Source organism: Pseudophryne corroboree, chromosome 10 (assembly GCF_028390025.1).
Source record: "Pseudophryne corroboree isolate aPseCor3 chromosome 10, aPseCor3.hap2, whole genome shotgun sequence".
NCBI lineage: Eukaryota > Metazoa > Chordata > Amphibia > Anura > Myobatrachidae > Pseudophryne > Pseudophryne corroboree.
In genome coordinates, this window is record NC_086453.1 from 300,093,321 (window position 1) to 300,111,443 (window position 18,123).

Below are 18,123 nucleotides of genomic sequence, written 5' to 3' on the forward strand. Positions count from 1 at the left end.
ACTGGAAGGATTATTATTATTTAGCAATTTATAATAGCTCAAAACATCGAATTGTCTGCTACTATGAGCTTTGTGACTCTGTGGCATAGATAGATAGATAGATAGATAGATAGATGATAGATAGATAGATAGATAGATAGATAGATAGATAGATAGATAGATAGATAGATAGATACTGTAGCTAGAGATATATAGACAGATAGATAGATAAATAAATGATAGATAGATAGATAGATAGATAGATAGATAGATAGATAGATAGATAGATAATAGATAGATGATAGATAGATAGATAGATAGATAGATAGATAAATAAATAAATAATAGATAGATGATAGATAGATAAATAAATAAATAATAGATAGATGATAGATAGATAGATAAATAATAGATAGATGATAGATAGATAGATAATAGATGATAGATAGATAGATAAATAAATAATAGATAGATGATAGATAGATAGATAGATAGATAGATAGATAGATAGATAGATAGATAGATGGATGATAGATAAATAAATAAATAATAGATAGATGATAGATCGATAGATAGATAGATAGATAGATAGATAGATAGATAGATAGATAGATAGATAATAGATGATAGATAGATAAATAAATAAATAATAGATAGATGATAGATAGATAGATAGATAGATAGATAGATAGATAGATAGATAGATAGATAGATAATAGATAGATGATAGATAGATAAATAAATAAATAATAGATAGATGATAGATAGATAGATAAATAATAGATAGATGATAGATAGATAGATAGATAGATAGATAGATAGATAGATAGATAGATAGATAGACGATAGATAGATAGATAGATAGATAGATAGATAGATAGATAATAGATGATAGATAGATAGATAGATAGATAGATAAATAAATAATAGATAGATAGATAGATATACGATAGATAGATAGATAGATAGATAGATAGATGATAGATAAATAAATAATAGATAGATGATAGATAGATAGATAGATAGATAGATAGATAGATAGATAGATAATAGATGATAGATAGATAAATAAATAGATAGATAGATAGATAGATAGATAGATAGATAGATAGATAGATAGTTTGCCACAGTGCATTCAGGGTTGAAGTGTTGGATACTTGACATAACACACAGCTGTTGCTGGTGTAGTCTCTGCATTCTTATCTGTATTCTTTATATCAATAGAGTGTGGAGAATCAGTAAAAATAGGATGGAGACCGGAGGAGGAGCAAGAATTCTCCTCGCTTCAAAATCCACTTACTGACGTGACAATTACTAAGAGCCATTCAGTCATACAGGGGGCTCTTGTGTGCTGCAGTCAGCAAACTGTTTATGGGGAGAAAGTGTTTGGTGTTTATTTGTGAAGTAGAGGAAGGGATTTGGCAACTCTCAGTCATTTATTTGTATGCTAATTCACATTGCAATCCAATAAAATGTAGAGAGCCAGTTTATTATATAGTGCTTAAAGCAATATAATTGGAATTTACCATTTATATCGTTGGATGGGAAAAAGGTGCATATTTTTTATTTCATTGTGCAGCGATATCCACATTACCGTGCTGAGTTCTATAGTTATTCTAATCTAGAATGAACAGCAATAGACACATTTGTATGCTAGCTGGAGGTTATCCAATAAGAACTGGAAATATGAAAAGACAATACAATTGTTTTTGAACTACAAGTCCCAGAATACCATGACAGGGCATTCGGTAACCAGTTGTTCCTTACAAGCTGGGGAAACACAAATTTGAACACAATTTAATTTTACTGCCATGTATAATTACTATCTATGTTATATATCGCAAATTGTTATTTTATATTTTCATTTTTCGAAATCATGTAAATATTTATGTTTTGTGTACAAATACTGTAATGGCTTACTCTTGGGTTTGCGATTGCGCTTAATCTTACCCGAATTATACATTACAAAGCTATTAGGGTAATTGATTTAATACATTACACTATTGCCAAAATGTATCAAGCCTTAGAGAGTGATAAATTGCACGGTGATAAAGTATAAACCAGCAAGCTCCTAACTGTCATGTTTGAAAAATGTCAGGAGATTATTGGTTGGTACTTTATCATCGTGCAATTTATCACTCTCCAAGGATTGATAAATCTGGGCCATACAGAATGTGGAAGCTTTGTCGCTTATGTTAAAAGAACACTGAACTAATATCAGTGGGTACAGGTAATATAGCACTGATTCAGCCGCACAATCAGCGGCCCCTTATGTGCAGCCGCGCAGAGGGGTGTCAGACACAACAGCACCAAGGAACAATTAGGAGACCTGCTGCAGTAATTTGTTATGTAATGATGGTCTTACTGTGCAGGCAGGGTGCATTTTTATTGGCCCTGCAACCGGTGATTTGCAGCTACAAGGAACAAAACAAAGCTGTACATTGTGGTTACATCAAATGCAACCTGCAGAACATTGCCCCACAAACTGTACACAGGCCAGCAGTCTGTTGTAGAATATATTACAATGTAAAAAGTGCAATTTCGACGTAAAAAAGAAAATATTGTACAAGCAGTATCTTACATCCCTGAATACCTGTATCCAGGTGCACTTTCTATGCTCAAGACTAAATTGTTTGCATGATGTCATGATTATGTTACTATAAAAGCAGCGCATTAATCACTTGCCAGTAAAGGCTACCACATCGATTAGGTCTGGGTATTGCCATATGCTTTTGTTTATCAGACGCTATTACAGTACGGGGGCCGGTGTAACGTAGTGTCACACCCTATAGGACAGGTCTGAAGAAATTAGAAAACTCCTCATAAATCTAGGGGAGGTGCCGATGGTGAATTGGGACCTCTGGACAGGGTTCTAACCTCCTGAACAGACTACTTATAAGGAACAATCGATATATATATATATATATATATATATTGGGAGGGGGGGGGGGAGAATATGCAGAGAGAAAGAGCGAGTTCATTGCATACATTTTGTGTATTCGGTAAATTCTGAATTTACTTACTATACACGTTGTATTTTTTGTTTACCAATTAATTTCTTTATATGACCAACAATACAGAGCATGTATCCAGTATTGCCTAGACATGCACCTGTCAGCAGAGCATGACATCTGAAGAACCAGGTTTATGCCAAAATCTACCTTTAATGTAAAAAAACATTTCCCCAGAATATCTGATGTTCTGTAGGGCAGACACTGTACTTGGGAATCATCTCTATTAAAGGGCAGTTTCACCTGATGATGGCAGCTTAACTGCAGTCTTGTAGAACTTGTTTTCTATACAGTGTTATACAGTATTTTAATAGCATCCATCCATCCATCCATCCATCCATCCATCCATCCATCCATCCATCCATCCATCCATCCATCCATCCATCCATCCAGAGAAAGGCAAGATAACCCTCCCAGGGAACTACTAGTCCCAGCATGCCCCCCCAGCCTCAAATGGAGACATAGACGTTGGCAAGGCCTCCGAATACAATGAGTAACCTTTATATATCACTATATAAACTTATGTCTCCTATGAAACAACATGTGGCCCCATCCTATTGCTCGGGGCCCTCCCTCTCCTTCCTGTAGGCAGGATGGCACCTTGCAGCGAGGAGAAGGGCAGAGCCGCACCGGCTTCCAGATGGCATCAAAGACTGGCACTCTGTCCTATCCCAGGGTACATTGAGGTGCCCTCCCAGCAGCCCAGAGGGGTGAAGCCCATGCACTCTGCCCACTGTAGGCACGCGTCCTCCCCCCTCTCCCATCCCCAAACACTCCTGCCAGGAGAACTCCTATAGACTTGTAAAGTTGTTTCATGTTTTCTGGCTTGGAAGAAGGACAAAGGGATTCTAGGATAACTGTATGTGAATGATGGCTAAATGGGGACAAATGCACATAAACAGGACTTTGTGTGGGGACGGGTGCTGAAAAGGAGCAGAGAGGGTGCTGGGGAATACTCATGGGATTACTCTGCAGAGCCCCTCATTGTGTACAATGGGCCCCCGGGGCTCCCAGGGCGCACGCTTTTATCTCTCCACACGTGACATCTGACACTGGCTGCTCTGCATTGCTAACTCCCTGCCATGCATAACTAACCCAGTAAGCTGGCTTCCAGAGCGAGAACAAAGGGACAAAACTCATTTAACTGCTTTTGGAGGGTAAATTAGCAGAACATTGCTTTTAAAAATGTTGCCTGTTAATTAATGTTTCTTCCTATAATTATTTTGTCACACAAATACTTTCACATACTTATTATAACACCTATTATAAGACACCTATTTTGACACAAAAACTTGATAGGAAAAAAACCCCTCTGAAATGGTTTTATATACATTTATAATTCAACGCCTGATTTTGGTATATGTTTATGCTGTATTGGAATAACACTCCAGTATGTGCTTTGTTTATTTATTATTTTGAGCAATATTAAATAATAATTCCATTGAAGATACTAATTCCTGGAGCTGTATTGATTATCAGATAATCTGTGTTTTCATTTATATTTTGGCGTGGGACCTCTTTATATAAGAGATGTGCGCCAACCGTTGTGTTTTGGTGCTTATTCATCATCGTGTTTTGGTTTTGGTTATAGGTTTCATTATTATTTCTTTTAATTGATTAAAAACAGCGAAAACCTTGTACTGTGGGCCAGTTTTTGTTCCTGCAGTATTATTAACCCCAATAATATTAATTTCCAGTCATTTTCAGTCAATTTTGATCACCTCACAGTTCACAATTTTGTTCACCAATATTGTCCAAAGGCTGGCTGGAAAAACTAGGAAACAGAGAAGTGGCACAGACACATGGGGGTATACTTACTAAGGTCCCGATTTTGACCAATTTGGTGTTTTTTCGTCAAAGTGTCATCTCGGGAATTTACTAAACTAAAATCTCGGCAGTGATGAGGGCATTCGTATTTTTTTGGAAGTCAAAGAAAAAAAATACGAATGAATACACCATCGGTCAAACGTGGCTGTTTAGGTATACAACTCGGTAATTTACTATGCATTCGTATTTGAAATCTCTACCGTGAAAGTGCATTAGCGGCCGTGAAAAAAGCGAATCGTAAAAAAAGGGAGGAAAAAAATAGACCTGCTTTTGAGAAGCGTGTTTACATGTGTTTCAAAGTCTACATTAATCACACCGGCATTTTTGGACCTTTAAAAGGGACCCAAGCACATTTATCACATCTCTCACTCTGAAATGGCTGCTGCCGTGGGATCAGTACTAAATGCCGCCGGCCGGAATCCCGGCGGGCGAAATACCGATGCCGGAATCCCGACCACACAATCCCGACAGGGGTGGCGAGCGGAATGCAGCCCCTTGCCGGCTCGCTTCGCTCGCCACGCTGCGGGCACGGTGCCTCGCTACGCTCGGCACACTATTATATTCTCCCTCTATGGGTGTCGTGGACACCCACGGAGGGAGAATATGTCAGGATTGTGGCGGTCGGGATTCCGGCATCGGTATTTCGACCGCCGGGATTCCGGCCGGCGGCATATTGACCGCATCCCGCTGCCGTGTGTAGTACTGATTTCTTGTTTGCTGTGGGATTCCTGAGACTGCTCCATCAGGCTACAATAAACCAAGGCCAGGAAACTGAACATGGTCAGCAGGTTGTCCAGGTTCCGCGGAGGCTGCGCAGGCCTCTTTTTTTTAGGGGGCGTTTAAACTTAAACGCATTGGCCGATGACCAGGTCATACAGATGTTCCGGCTAAATACAAACATAATTTTCCGTCTGCATGACCTTGTCAAACTGGACCTAGACCCTGAGACAGCACGCTCTCGCTCTGTCTCAGGCCTGGACAAACTCCTGGCTGTGTTGCACTTTATGGCTACTGGCAGCTTTCAGGCTGTGACTGGCGCTGTAATTGGTATCTCACAGCCCACCTTTTCTAAATTGTTAAATCAGGTGAGTTAACACATACATACTCCTCTATGTCTAAGTTGTGCTTCTGTTATGTAATATAACACAGTATTGTATTTTTTACAGGTCATGACACTCACCTTAGTTTGTAATGTCCACTCAGGTTTTGGATGCTTTGGATCCACACATAGATGCCTCTATCTGCTTCCCTACCTAGGAGTCGCAGTGGCATGCAGTCAGGGTAGCTTTCCATGAGCTTGCTGGCATGCCCAATATGCTGGGTGCCATAGATTGCACACACGTTGAGCTGAGACCACCTAGGGGCTGGCAATACATTTATACCAATAGACATCTGGCCCACACCACTAATGTCCAGGTGGTTTGTCTTGCAAATCTAAAAATTATGAGTGTTGTTGCGGGTTACCCTGGTGGCTGCCATGACTCCTTCATCCTCAGTCAGTCATCCCTCTTTGAGAAATTTGAGGCCGGACAAATGCCTGATGTATGGCTGCTGGGTATGTTCCAAATTTGTGGTGTGTATGTGTGTTAACCTCATCGTCATTACGTTTTTATTTATTTACCTAAGCCTCATGTCCTAATGTTGGCTATATCTGTCTTTCAGGTGATGGGGTATATGGCTGCTTCTCTTGGCTTCTTACTCCATTGGTCCAACCTGATTTCCCTGCTGAACACAATTACAATAATGCACATAAGTCCACGCGGAATGTGATAGAAAGATGTTTTGGTGTGCTGAAATCTAGGTTTTGGTGTGTGGATAAGTCTGCAGGACTTTTGTTGTATAGTCCCTCAAAGGTGACTAGGATTGTGTTCTGCTGCTGTTTTCTTCATAACATGTGTTTGTGTCAACATCTGCCACATGTTGAGGAGGAGGAGTATGATGTTGGTGATGAAGAAAACAGTCAGCAAGTAGAGGAGATAGAAACATCTGGCGACAGTGTGAGTACAGATGTAGGGAGGCAGGTAAGGCAAGAACTGATTCTGCATCTTTTTACCGGTAAGTATTAATTTTTCTTAATCACCATTGGCTAACCCCAATCCTAAAATATATGTAGTTATGAATTCTGTTTTGGATGCGTTATTGTTTGATATTAGGCAGGTTGTTTACAGTTAGTCAATAACATTTTCGTCTTACACTGTCAGTCAATAACAAATTAAACATTACACATATAGCGTTTGAGTAATTTATTACCTTAAACACTTGAATTTGGTTGGCCACAATTCTATAATCTTTAAATATCTTTGAAAAAACTGTATATTTTGTTGCAGGCTTGCTCATTTCCTAGGTTTTTTTTGCTGGCTGCAGAGGATTGTGATGGCACATTGGGCCGTGTTCTGCTGGATCGTCTAACCGGGGAGGTAACTGGGGTCTGGCTAGGTGTGGTTGTCCCTGAGCTTGAGCTTTGTTGCTGGGATGCCAACACATTTATGTTTTGGCTCAGGTTGTTGAGGCTTGCTGTGAGTTGTGTGGTTGCGGCTGTGTTGTTCGAGATGATTCTGGACAGGCTTTCGGTGATTAACTGATTGTTCTGAATGATTTGAATGAGGGCTTGTTGATGGCGGTGTTCATCCATTATGTGCTGAAAACTTGCTATCAGTTGGCTGTTTTAATGTAGAGGGAGAAAGGGGATATGGGAAACTTGAGCACAGGTGGTGAAATATAATATGACACTGAATGAATTGGAAAAAACCACAGTAGTTTAGAATGTAATCCTTCATTGAAGGATACTATAGCAGTAACTCATGTGGAGGTGCACCCCTGAGAGTGAACACTAGTATACCAAAAAAGAAGAGGAAGGGGAAAAGACTCTCGTTTTTTGGGGGGCACTCATTGAAAAATATTGCATAAAATCTAACTTTTATTAATTACCATTAAAAGCTGTTGCCACCAACCAGGACTGGGACAAAAACATACACACATAAATACAAAAATGACAAAACAATAGAAAACAACAAAAAAATGACAAAATAACCACACCTAGGTTTGCGTGTGGTATGAACACGCCATGGGGAGATATGCCTGACGCAGTCAGGGCCAATATGATAAATACTGACACTAGTTCCTGCAACAGTTAGCCTTAACAGTCCCCTAACAGAAGGAGACAAATAGTGGGCTGGTATAGTCGGCTAACACAGGAAACAGAAACACTGTAGATAGATTTACCATCAATACTTCAGTCTCTTGTAATAAATGCTACTGGTGTAGAGTAAATAAGTAACAATGATGGTTTAGTGTGTGTTCAAACTTCATAGTAAGTGCAGTCTCCCCATAGATTGCATGTCATTGGTTCCTATAAAGAGGTAGTAGCGAAATAATCATAGTATTTATTCAGAATCTAGGATATAAATATCCATAATATAAACAAAAAATAATAATAATAATCTTGTAAATGTTACAGTGCAAATACTGTTAATTTTCTCAGTGCAGTAAACTGGTAAGCCTTATATTAGTAAATAATTTCTTGGTATCGAGTATCCACTATAAATAACACCCTGATCCGTATCTCAGGTACAGGCAGGCTATTACTAATTGAAGTTGTCTGGGCAGACGTATCTAGTATGCCTCAAAAACAAGCTGTAGCAAAATATATATATATATATATATATATATATATCTCACTATTGCTCTTCATATATATCCATCATTTCAATATGCAGGAATCAATGTAACCAGGGTAAATATCCAATCTATCCTCTGACACATGTGTCATATTGGTGAGTTAGAGAGGTGAAGAGCAAATGAGCTGCTGCAGATTGCAGAAAAGGGGAAGAAAAAGGCACTCCTATCATAGATGTAGTGGGGTGGCTACTGTTCACTGTGTGACATGCATTAATACAGTGAATGAGCGTGTCCCATCTGCACCTAAGGGTTAGAAACAGGTAGAATGCTTCTGCTTTTGAAAAGATCACCCACAGGCACCCTGATGTAACAGCGCAGGATGTCCTCTGAGTTCTCCTTGCGACAATGAGAGAGCATTGAAAAAAGGGAGATTTAAAGATACATGTTATGAGTAAGATGAAATAAAGAGCACCAAACCCCTTATGAGTGTATGCTGCTTCCTTGCATGTGTAAATACATTGATGCAAGGTGAGCGGTACCTCTTTTTTGCCTATAGTGCCTGGAAGAAAGTAGTTTGGTAACAGTGCTGGGACCCTAATGGTAGTAAAGGTCCTGATGCCGCAGGGTATTGCAGGATCCGTTACCCACCATGTGGACCCGCCGGCTGTCACTCGAATGGAAAGGTACCTAAGATTGCGCGTGGATATCAGGGTGTGTGGTTCCGGCTCTGGCTGCACTGCACCGAGTCTCCTCAGACAGCTGTTTCGCTTTCTGGCTTCCTCAGTGAGACACTGGGTAACGGATCCTGCAATACCCTGCGGCATCAGGACCTTTACTACCATTAGGGTCCCAGCACTGTTACCAAACTACTTTCTTCCAGGCACTATAGGCAAAAAAGAGGTACCGCTCACCTTGCATCAATGTATTTACACATGCAAGGAAGCAGCATACACTCATAAGGGGTTTGGTGCTCTTTATTTCATCTTACTCATAACATGTATCTTTAAATCTCCCTTTTTTTCAATGCTCTCTCATTGTCGCAAGGAGAACTCAGAGGACATCCTGCGCTGTTACATCAGGGTGCCCGTGGGTGATCTTTTCAAAAGCAGAAGCATTCTACCTGTTTCTAACCTTTAGGTGCAGATGGGACACGCTCATTCACTGTATTAATGCATGTCACACAGTGAACAGTAGCCACCCCACTACATCTATGATAGGAGTGCCTTTTTCTTCCCCTTTTCTGCAATCTGCAGCAGCTCATTTGCTCTTCACCTCTCTAACTCACCAATATGACACATGTGTCAGAGGATAGATTGGATATTTACCCTGGTTACATTGATTCCTGCATATTGAAATGATGGATATATATGAAGAACAATAGTGATATATATATATATATATATATATATATATATATATATATTGCTACAGCTTGTTTTTGAGGCATACTAGATACGTCTGCCCAGACAACTTCAATTAGTAATAGCCTGCCTGTACCTGAGATACGGATCAGGGTGTTATTTATAGTGGATACTCGATACCAAGAAATTATTTACTAATATAAGGCTTACCAGTTTACTGCACTGAGAAAATTAACAGTATTTGCACTGTAACATTTACAAGATTATTATTATTATTTTTTGTTTATATTATGGATATTTATATCCTAGATTCTGAATAAATACTATGATTATTTCGCTACTACCTCTTTATAGGAACCAATGACATGCAATATATGGGGAGACTGCACTTACTATGAAGTTTGAACACAAACTAAACCATCATTGTTACTTATTTACTCTACACCAGTAGCATTTATTACAAGAGACTGAAGTATTGATGGTAAATCTATCTACAGTGTTTCTGTTTCCTGTGTTAGCCGACTATACCAGCCCACTATTTGTCTCCTTCTGTTAGGGGACTGTTAAGGCTAACTGTTGCAGGAACTAGTGTCAGTATTTATCATATTGGCCCTGACTGCGTCAGGCATATCTCCCCATGGCGTGTTCATACCACACGCAAACCTAGGTGTGTTTTTTTTGTCATTTTTTTGTTGTTTTCTATTGTTTTGTCATTTTTGTATTTATGTGTGTATGTTTTTGTCCCAGTCCTGGTTGGTGGCAACAGCTTTTAATGGTAATTAATAAAAGTTAGATTTTATGCAATATTTTTCAATGAGTGCCCCCCAAAAAACGAGAGTCTTTTCCTCTTCTTTTTTGGTATATCAGTTGGCTGTTGTCTGCTCTCATCTGCTCCATGGTATTGGCCACTCTGCCAAGTTGCACAATCAGTCTGCCTGAGTTTCTACTGAGTCTAGGTAGATGATGGGGCAGACTGGCAAGATATTGGCTGTGTGTGTTGAGACAGGCATAGTTTTGTGCCTGTTGTGTGGCCCAACTGGACCAAAACTCTGGTCCCATTTGTGGCTGGGGTGGTGTTGGGCTCAATTGGGGGGTGGGGCTTGTTTGGGGTGATGGAGTTATGTCACCTGGCATGGTTGGCTGGTTATTATCAATTGCTTGCAGGTGGAGTGTGAACGTTTGCTGCAAGTCAGTTTCCTGCTGGGTATCCTGGGGCATGATGTCTGGATCTGTATGGGGTTGAAGACAGCCACAATTTAGTTACTGTTGGGCTTCTGGTTGGTTTCAGCTTTACGTCAACATGCATTACTTCTTAATATGCATGTTGTAAATTATAAATAGAGTGTGGGCTAAACTTAAAATATTATTGTACATTATTTTAGAAACATGTGGCTCCTTAGGTACCCTACTCATTACAACAATTTTTAAGGTAAATGTTGGACTATGAGCCTTACTGAATGGCCAAACACGTAGAACTATAAAAATAAAAAATTCCACCATTGACATATTATGTTTAAAGTTTCCTTTAAATACATTAAATGTGTTCTTAAATACACTCATACATTGTTAAAGGCTGTCAGTCTTGCCCAGTAAACTTTTTCAATTATAGTGAAAAAACATATGTTAAAAAATATGGTTGGCAGAAGTGGGCACACCTACTTTGCGCATATTGTTAAGTTGAGATGTGAACCACGAAATAATGCTTACCATGGGGTAAAATTACTAAGATGGAAGTTCGTTTTAAAATGGGATGTTGTCCATAGCAACCAATCACATTGCAGGGATTATATTCTAGAAGGTGCTGTATTAATGTAACTTAGAATAGGATTGGTTGCTATGGGCAACATCACATCTTAAATAGAACTCCCATCTTAGTAACGTTACCCCCATGTGTTTGCTGGTGTGGATCAGTACACTGATGAGTGTGTGCTTTTGGTCATGTTTTTTGTGTGTGCAAAAACACTGCGTAAAATGCTTCTTTTTTTTATTTTATGTTTACTCACCAGACAGCTGAGGGGATTGTGGTTCCTCGCTTTGTGGACTGGCCAAAATGGCTTCTGGTGGCTGAGCCAACACAGTGGAGATACGCCGTTATGGTGGTGAGGATGCGGGTGTAGTTACCGCCTCAAGACGGCGTCTCTTGCTACCCATCTTCTGGAGACTGGCAGACCCCTGTGAATGTCGTCTTAGTGGAGTGTGGTGCGATGATGAAGTTCCTATGGGATAAAATAGACATAATTCTGTCTTTCTATGTGTTTTCAGAATATGTGTATCCACAAAAATATTACCTGCATCGCCAGCATCCGCATCTCTTGGCAGTGTGGTTTGTGTCCTGGCTGTGCTGGCTCTCTTTCGTACTGTAGAAATATGAAGTTTGACCTTATGATCATTATATTGTGATTAGATATTTATTCTAAACCCTTATTGTGATGTGGACATATGAAGAACATTATGAGAATTAAATAAAACTTTGGTTATGCTTTTCTGGCTGACTTCATTGGGTGTGTATACTTTAATTATGAACCAATTACACAAACCAATCCATATCCTAAGGTGCAGAATTAACAATATTATACTACTACAAAACCAACCGTGGATGTTTAACACAACAAGAATATTAGTCTGTAAAAAATAATTTATTTCTGACAAAAAAAACTCACAACAACCAAATATATTATTTAAAAAACAAAAAAACAAAAGATTCAGCGGCAATAATCACATCTTGCACACAAAGGCCTATCGACAACAACATACATTAACCATAAATACATTAACCAAAATGGAATAAACATTCATGAAAACACATGAGTCACACTTCATTTAAAGTCCCACCCAAAAATTACCAAAAAATTTTTTTTATAAAAAACCCCCCAGAACAGAATAAATTGATGCAGCAAAAGGGCCAGGCCAACTGCTAACTTCACAATACAAAGGAAAAATACTTAACTATTTATGTACAAAACTACATCACCAACACATTCGAACAATGAACCAACTTACAATCACAATTAGCTACAATACATTTCAGACAACTAAGGACAAAGCACATATGTTAAAACAATATAAATATTGTACAACAAACTCACCATCCTGCCTTGGACGATCCGAATCCCGGACATTAGTCGCACCAACCACTTCTGGCGGAATAAGGGACCGCACAGGCTCCTCCCACTCCCAATACGACGCTCTGAAGGGATGGCCACCCCCTGTTTTTCTGGCTGACTTTGCCTCCTTGGCCATCTTGGCCTTGACACGGCGCTTGTTGTCGTAGAATCGCATACGACACGTGTCCTCGGTTCTCCTCACCACACCCTCACTGTTAACTGCCGCTTCTACCTTCCCCCACAGAACACTCTTCCTGCGTGAAGGAACCTTGGCAGCATCAGGCCCAAACAGCTGACGATGATGGCTCATCAGCTCCCGCACCAATGCAACATTCTCTGCATAGCTGAACTTCACATTGCGCCCCGTCTTTGTAGTGGTGCATGGCTGTGGAGCCACAGCACCATCACTGTCACTCTCACTCGAGGCCGCAGCACCAACCTCCCCCTCCTCCTCCCCCTCACTAACCTCCTCCACCTCACTCACCTCCGCCACCTCACTCACCTCTGACTGGGACATATTCCGGACAAACAACAAATAACACTGATAAAAATAAAACACAGAACACACTCCTCCACTACCACTACACACCACACACCAAACAAACACACACACACACACACACACACTCACACACTCACACACTCACAAACAATGACAACAGACTGAAAACATTTTTACATAGACAAAAAACTAAACAAACTTTTAAATAACCTCACAACAAGTATGACAAGACTACTTACACACACAGTACAGCACTCAGCAATCGCAAAAAACCACCTCAAATCCTCCAAACACTCCAAACAACTCTCCAACACCAAACACCACTTCCTCTCACCTCTCCACTAGTGATGAGCGGGTTCGGATCCTCGAGATCCGAACCCGCCCGAACTTCACCATTTTTTGCACGGGTCCAAGCAACTCGGATCCTCCCGCCTTGCTTGGTTAACCCGAGAGCGCCCGAACGTCATCATCCCGCGGTCGGATTCTCGCGAGATTCGTATTCTATATAAGGAGCTGCGCGTCGCCGCCATTTTTCACTCGTGCATTGGAGATGATCGTGAGAGAACGTGGCTGGCGTCCTCTCAGTTTCTATGTTCAGTGGGCTGCAAATATCTGTTCTCAGTGTGCTGCAAATATCTGTGCTCAGTGTGCTGCAAGTGCAAATATCTACGTTCTCTGCCTGAAAAACGCTCCATATCTGTGCTCAGTGTGCTGCAAATATCTGTGCTCAGTGTGCTAATTGCTTTATTATGGGGACTGAGGTCCAGCAGTATTATATAGTAGGAGGACAGTGCAGAGTTTTGCCAGAGGCGTAGCTAGGGTTTTGGAGCCCAGGGCAAGATGGAAAATGGCGCCCCCCCACAAAAAAAAAACACACAAAAAGAAGGATGTGCGCGCGGTGAAAAATGGGCGTGGTCACGCACCAGAAGGGGTGTGGCCACGCTCCAGAAGGGGTGTGGCCACTGAAAATGGCCCACGGTGCCAGTTACATTGCACCACAGTGCCACATACAATGCCCCACAGTGCCGGATACATGCCCCACAGTGCCAGTTACATTGCCCCACAGTGCCAGTTACATTGCCCCACAGTGCCAGATACATTGCCCCACAGTGCCGTATACATGCCCCACAGTGCCGTATACATGCCCCACAGTGCCAGATACATTGCCCCACAGTGCCAGATACATTGCCCCACAGTGCCAGATACATGCCCCACTCAGTGCCAGATACATGCCCCACAGTGCCAGTTACATTGCCCCACAGTGCCAGTTACATTGCCCCACAGTGCCGGATACATGCCCCACAGTGCTGTATACATGCCCCACAGTGCCGTATACATCGCCCCACAGTGCCAGATACATTGCCCCACAGTGCCAGATACATGCCCCACAGTGCCAGATACATGCCCCACTCAGTGCCAGATACATGCCCCACAGTGCCAGTTACATTGCCCCACAGTGCCAGAAACATTGCCCCACAGTGCCAGTTACATTGCCCCACAGTGCCGGATACATGCCCCACAGTGCCAGTTACATTGCCCCACAGTGCCAGTTACATGCCCCACTGTGCCAGTTACATTGCCCCACAGTGCCAGATACATTGCCCCACAGTGCCAGATACATGCCCCACTCAGTGCCAGTTACATTGCCCTACAGTGCCAGTTACATTGCCCCACTGTGCCAGTTACATTGCCCCACAGTGCCAGTTACATTGCCCCACAGTGCCAGATACATTGCCCCACAGTGCCAGATGCATGCCCCACTCAGTGCCAGATACATGCCTCACAGTGCCAGTTACATTGCCCCACAGTGCCAGTTACATTGCCCCACAGTGCCAGTTACATTGCCCCACAGTGCCGGATACATGCCCCACAGTGCCAGTTACATTGCCCCACAGTGCCAGTTACATTGCCCAACAGTGCCAGTTACATGCCCCACTGTGCCAGTTACATTGCCCCACAGTGCCAGATACATTGTCCACAGTGCCAGATACATGCCCCACTCAGTGCCAGTTACATTGCCCCACAGTGCCAGTTACACTGCCCCACAGTGCCAGTTACATTGCCCCACAGTGCCGGATACATGCCCCACAGTGCCGGAAACATGCCCCACAGTGCCAGATACATTGCCCCACAGTGCCAGTTACATTTCCCCACAGTGCCAGTTACATGCCCCACTGTGCCAGTTACATTGCTCCACAGTGCCAGATACATTGCCCCACAGTGCCAGATACATGCCCCACTCAGTGCCAGATACATGCCCCACAGTGCCAGTTACAGTGCCCCACAGTGCTAGTTACATGCCCCACAGTGCCAGTAACATGCCCCACAGTGCCAGGCCCCACTCAGTGCCAGTTACATGCCCCATTTGGTGCCAGATACATGCCCCACTGTGCCGCCGCCGACGACCCCCCCCCCCCCCCGTCACTCACCGGCCGCCTTGTTGTTGATATGTGAGGGGAGGAGAGCGCAGCGCAGCGCCTCTCTGTTCCCTCACCGCTCCAGGTCTCCGGCGGCTGTCTGGCGCCGGTTCGCTAGCCAATCAGAGCTCGCGGACCGGCAGCCAATCAGGAGCCGGTCCGCAAGCTCTGATTGGCTAATGCCGGAGACCGGACACAGCAGCGCTGCTAGTGCTGGCAGCGCTGCTAGTGCTGGCAGCGGTGGTGAGGGGAGGGAGAGACGCTGCGCTCTCCTCCCCTCACATTTAGGGTTGACGGGGGCGAGTGGGGCATGATGCCCTGGCCGCCGGCGGCGCCCCCTTCTCCTGGGCCTGCCAAGGCACCCAGGGCACGTGCCCCACTCGCCCTACCCTAGATACGCCTCTGGTTTTGCTGACCAGTGACCACCAGTATTATACGTTCTCTGCCTGAAAAACGCTCCATATCTGTGCTGCATTGTAGTATATAGCAGGAGGACAGTGCAGAATTTTGCTGACCACCAGTATAATTAACTATATATATAGCAGTACGGTACAGTAGTCCACTGCTCTACCTCTGTGTCGTCAAGTATACTATCCCATCCATACCTGTGTTGCATTTCAGTTTTGCACAGTTTTCTGACCACCAGTATATAATATATAGCAGTACGGTACAGTAGGCCACTGCTCTACCTACCTCTGTGTCGTCAAGTATACTATCCATCCATACCTGTGGTGCATTTCAGTTTTGCACAGTTTGCTGACCACCAGTATATATCATATATAGCAGTACGGTACAGTAGGCCACTGCTCTACCTACCTCTGTGTCGTCAAGTATACTATCCATCCATACCTGTGGTGCATTTCAGTTTTGCACAGTTTGCTGACCACCAGTATGTAATATATATCAGTACGGTACAGTAGGCCACTGCTCTACCTACCTCTGTGTCGTCAAGTATACTATCCATCCATACCTGTGGTGCATTTCAGTTTTGCACAGTTTGCTGACCACCAGTATATATAATATATAGCAGTACGGTACAGTAGGCCACTGCTCTACCTACCTCTGTGTCGTCAAGTATACTATCCATCCATACCTGTGGTGCATTTCAGTTTTGCACAGTTTGCTGACGACCAGTATATAATATATAGCAGTACTGTACAGTAGGCCACTGCTCTACCTACCTCTGTGTCATCAAGTATACTATCCATCCATACCTGTGGTGCATTTCAGTTTTGCACAGTTTGCTAACCACCAGTATATATAATATATAGCAGTATGGTACAGTAAGCCACTGCTCTACCTACCTCTGTGTCGTCAAGTATACTATCCATCCATACCTGTGGTGCATTTCAGTTTTGCACAGTTTGCTGACCACCAGTATATAATATATAGCAGTACGGTACAGAAGGCCACTGCTCTACCTACCTCTGTGTCGTCAAGTATACTATCCATCCATACCTGTGGTGCATTTCAGTTTTGCACAGTTTGCTGACCACCAGTATATAATATATAGCAGTACGGTACAGAAGGCCACTGCTCTACCTACCTCTGTGTCGTCAAGTATACTATCCATCCATACCTGTGGTGCATTTCAGTTTTGCACAGTTTGCTGACCACCAGTATATAATATATAGCAGTACGGTACAGTAGGCCACTGCTCTACCTACCTCTGTGTCGTCAAGTATACTATCCATCCATACCTGTGGTGCATTTCAGTTTTGCACAGTTTGCTGACCACCAGTATATAATATATAGCAGTATGGTACAGAAGGCCACTGCTCTACCTACCTCTGTGTCGTCAAGTATACTATCCATCCATACCTGTGGTGCATTTCAGTTTTGCACAGTTTGCTGACCACCAGTATATAATATGTCAAAGTCGGAAAAATATCATGCTACACGTTGCCATATATCCACTCTATGCACGTGCCTGCTGCACGTGCATATTCTCTACCGTGCGTGTGGATACTCGCAGCCGCGTGATGGCGTCTGGCCATGCGCTCGAGCGCGTGGTATGTGCATTTACGGTAGAGTTTGTGTGCGTCTAGCGGGCGACTCAATTGTTAAATAATAAAACCAAATAGTATGTTTTATAGATAATGTTCCCCTTAATAATGACTGTAAGTTTGTTTAATGTAAATGATCGCTGGACAGAGGAATTCCTCTTTGTATTGTACGAAGGGTCAGACAGGGTTTGAACAGCTGTGTCTGGTACCTAACTAAAGAACATTTTATTAGAAACAATCCGGTGCTGGTTAGGTAAAGATTAATCGCTCCTGCTTATAGTTATGGCCATTAGTATTT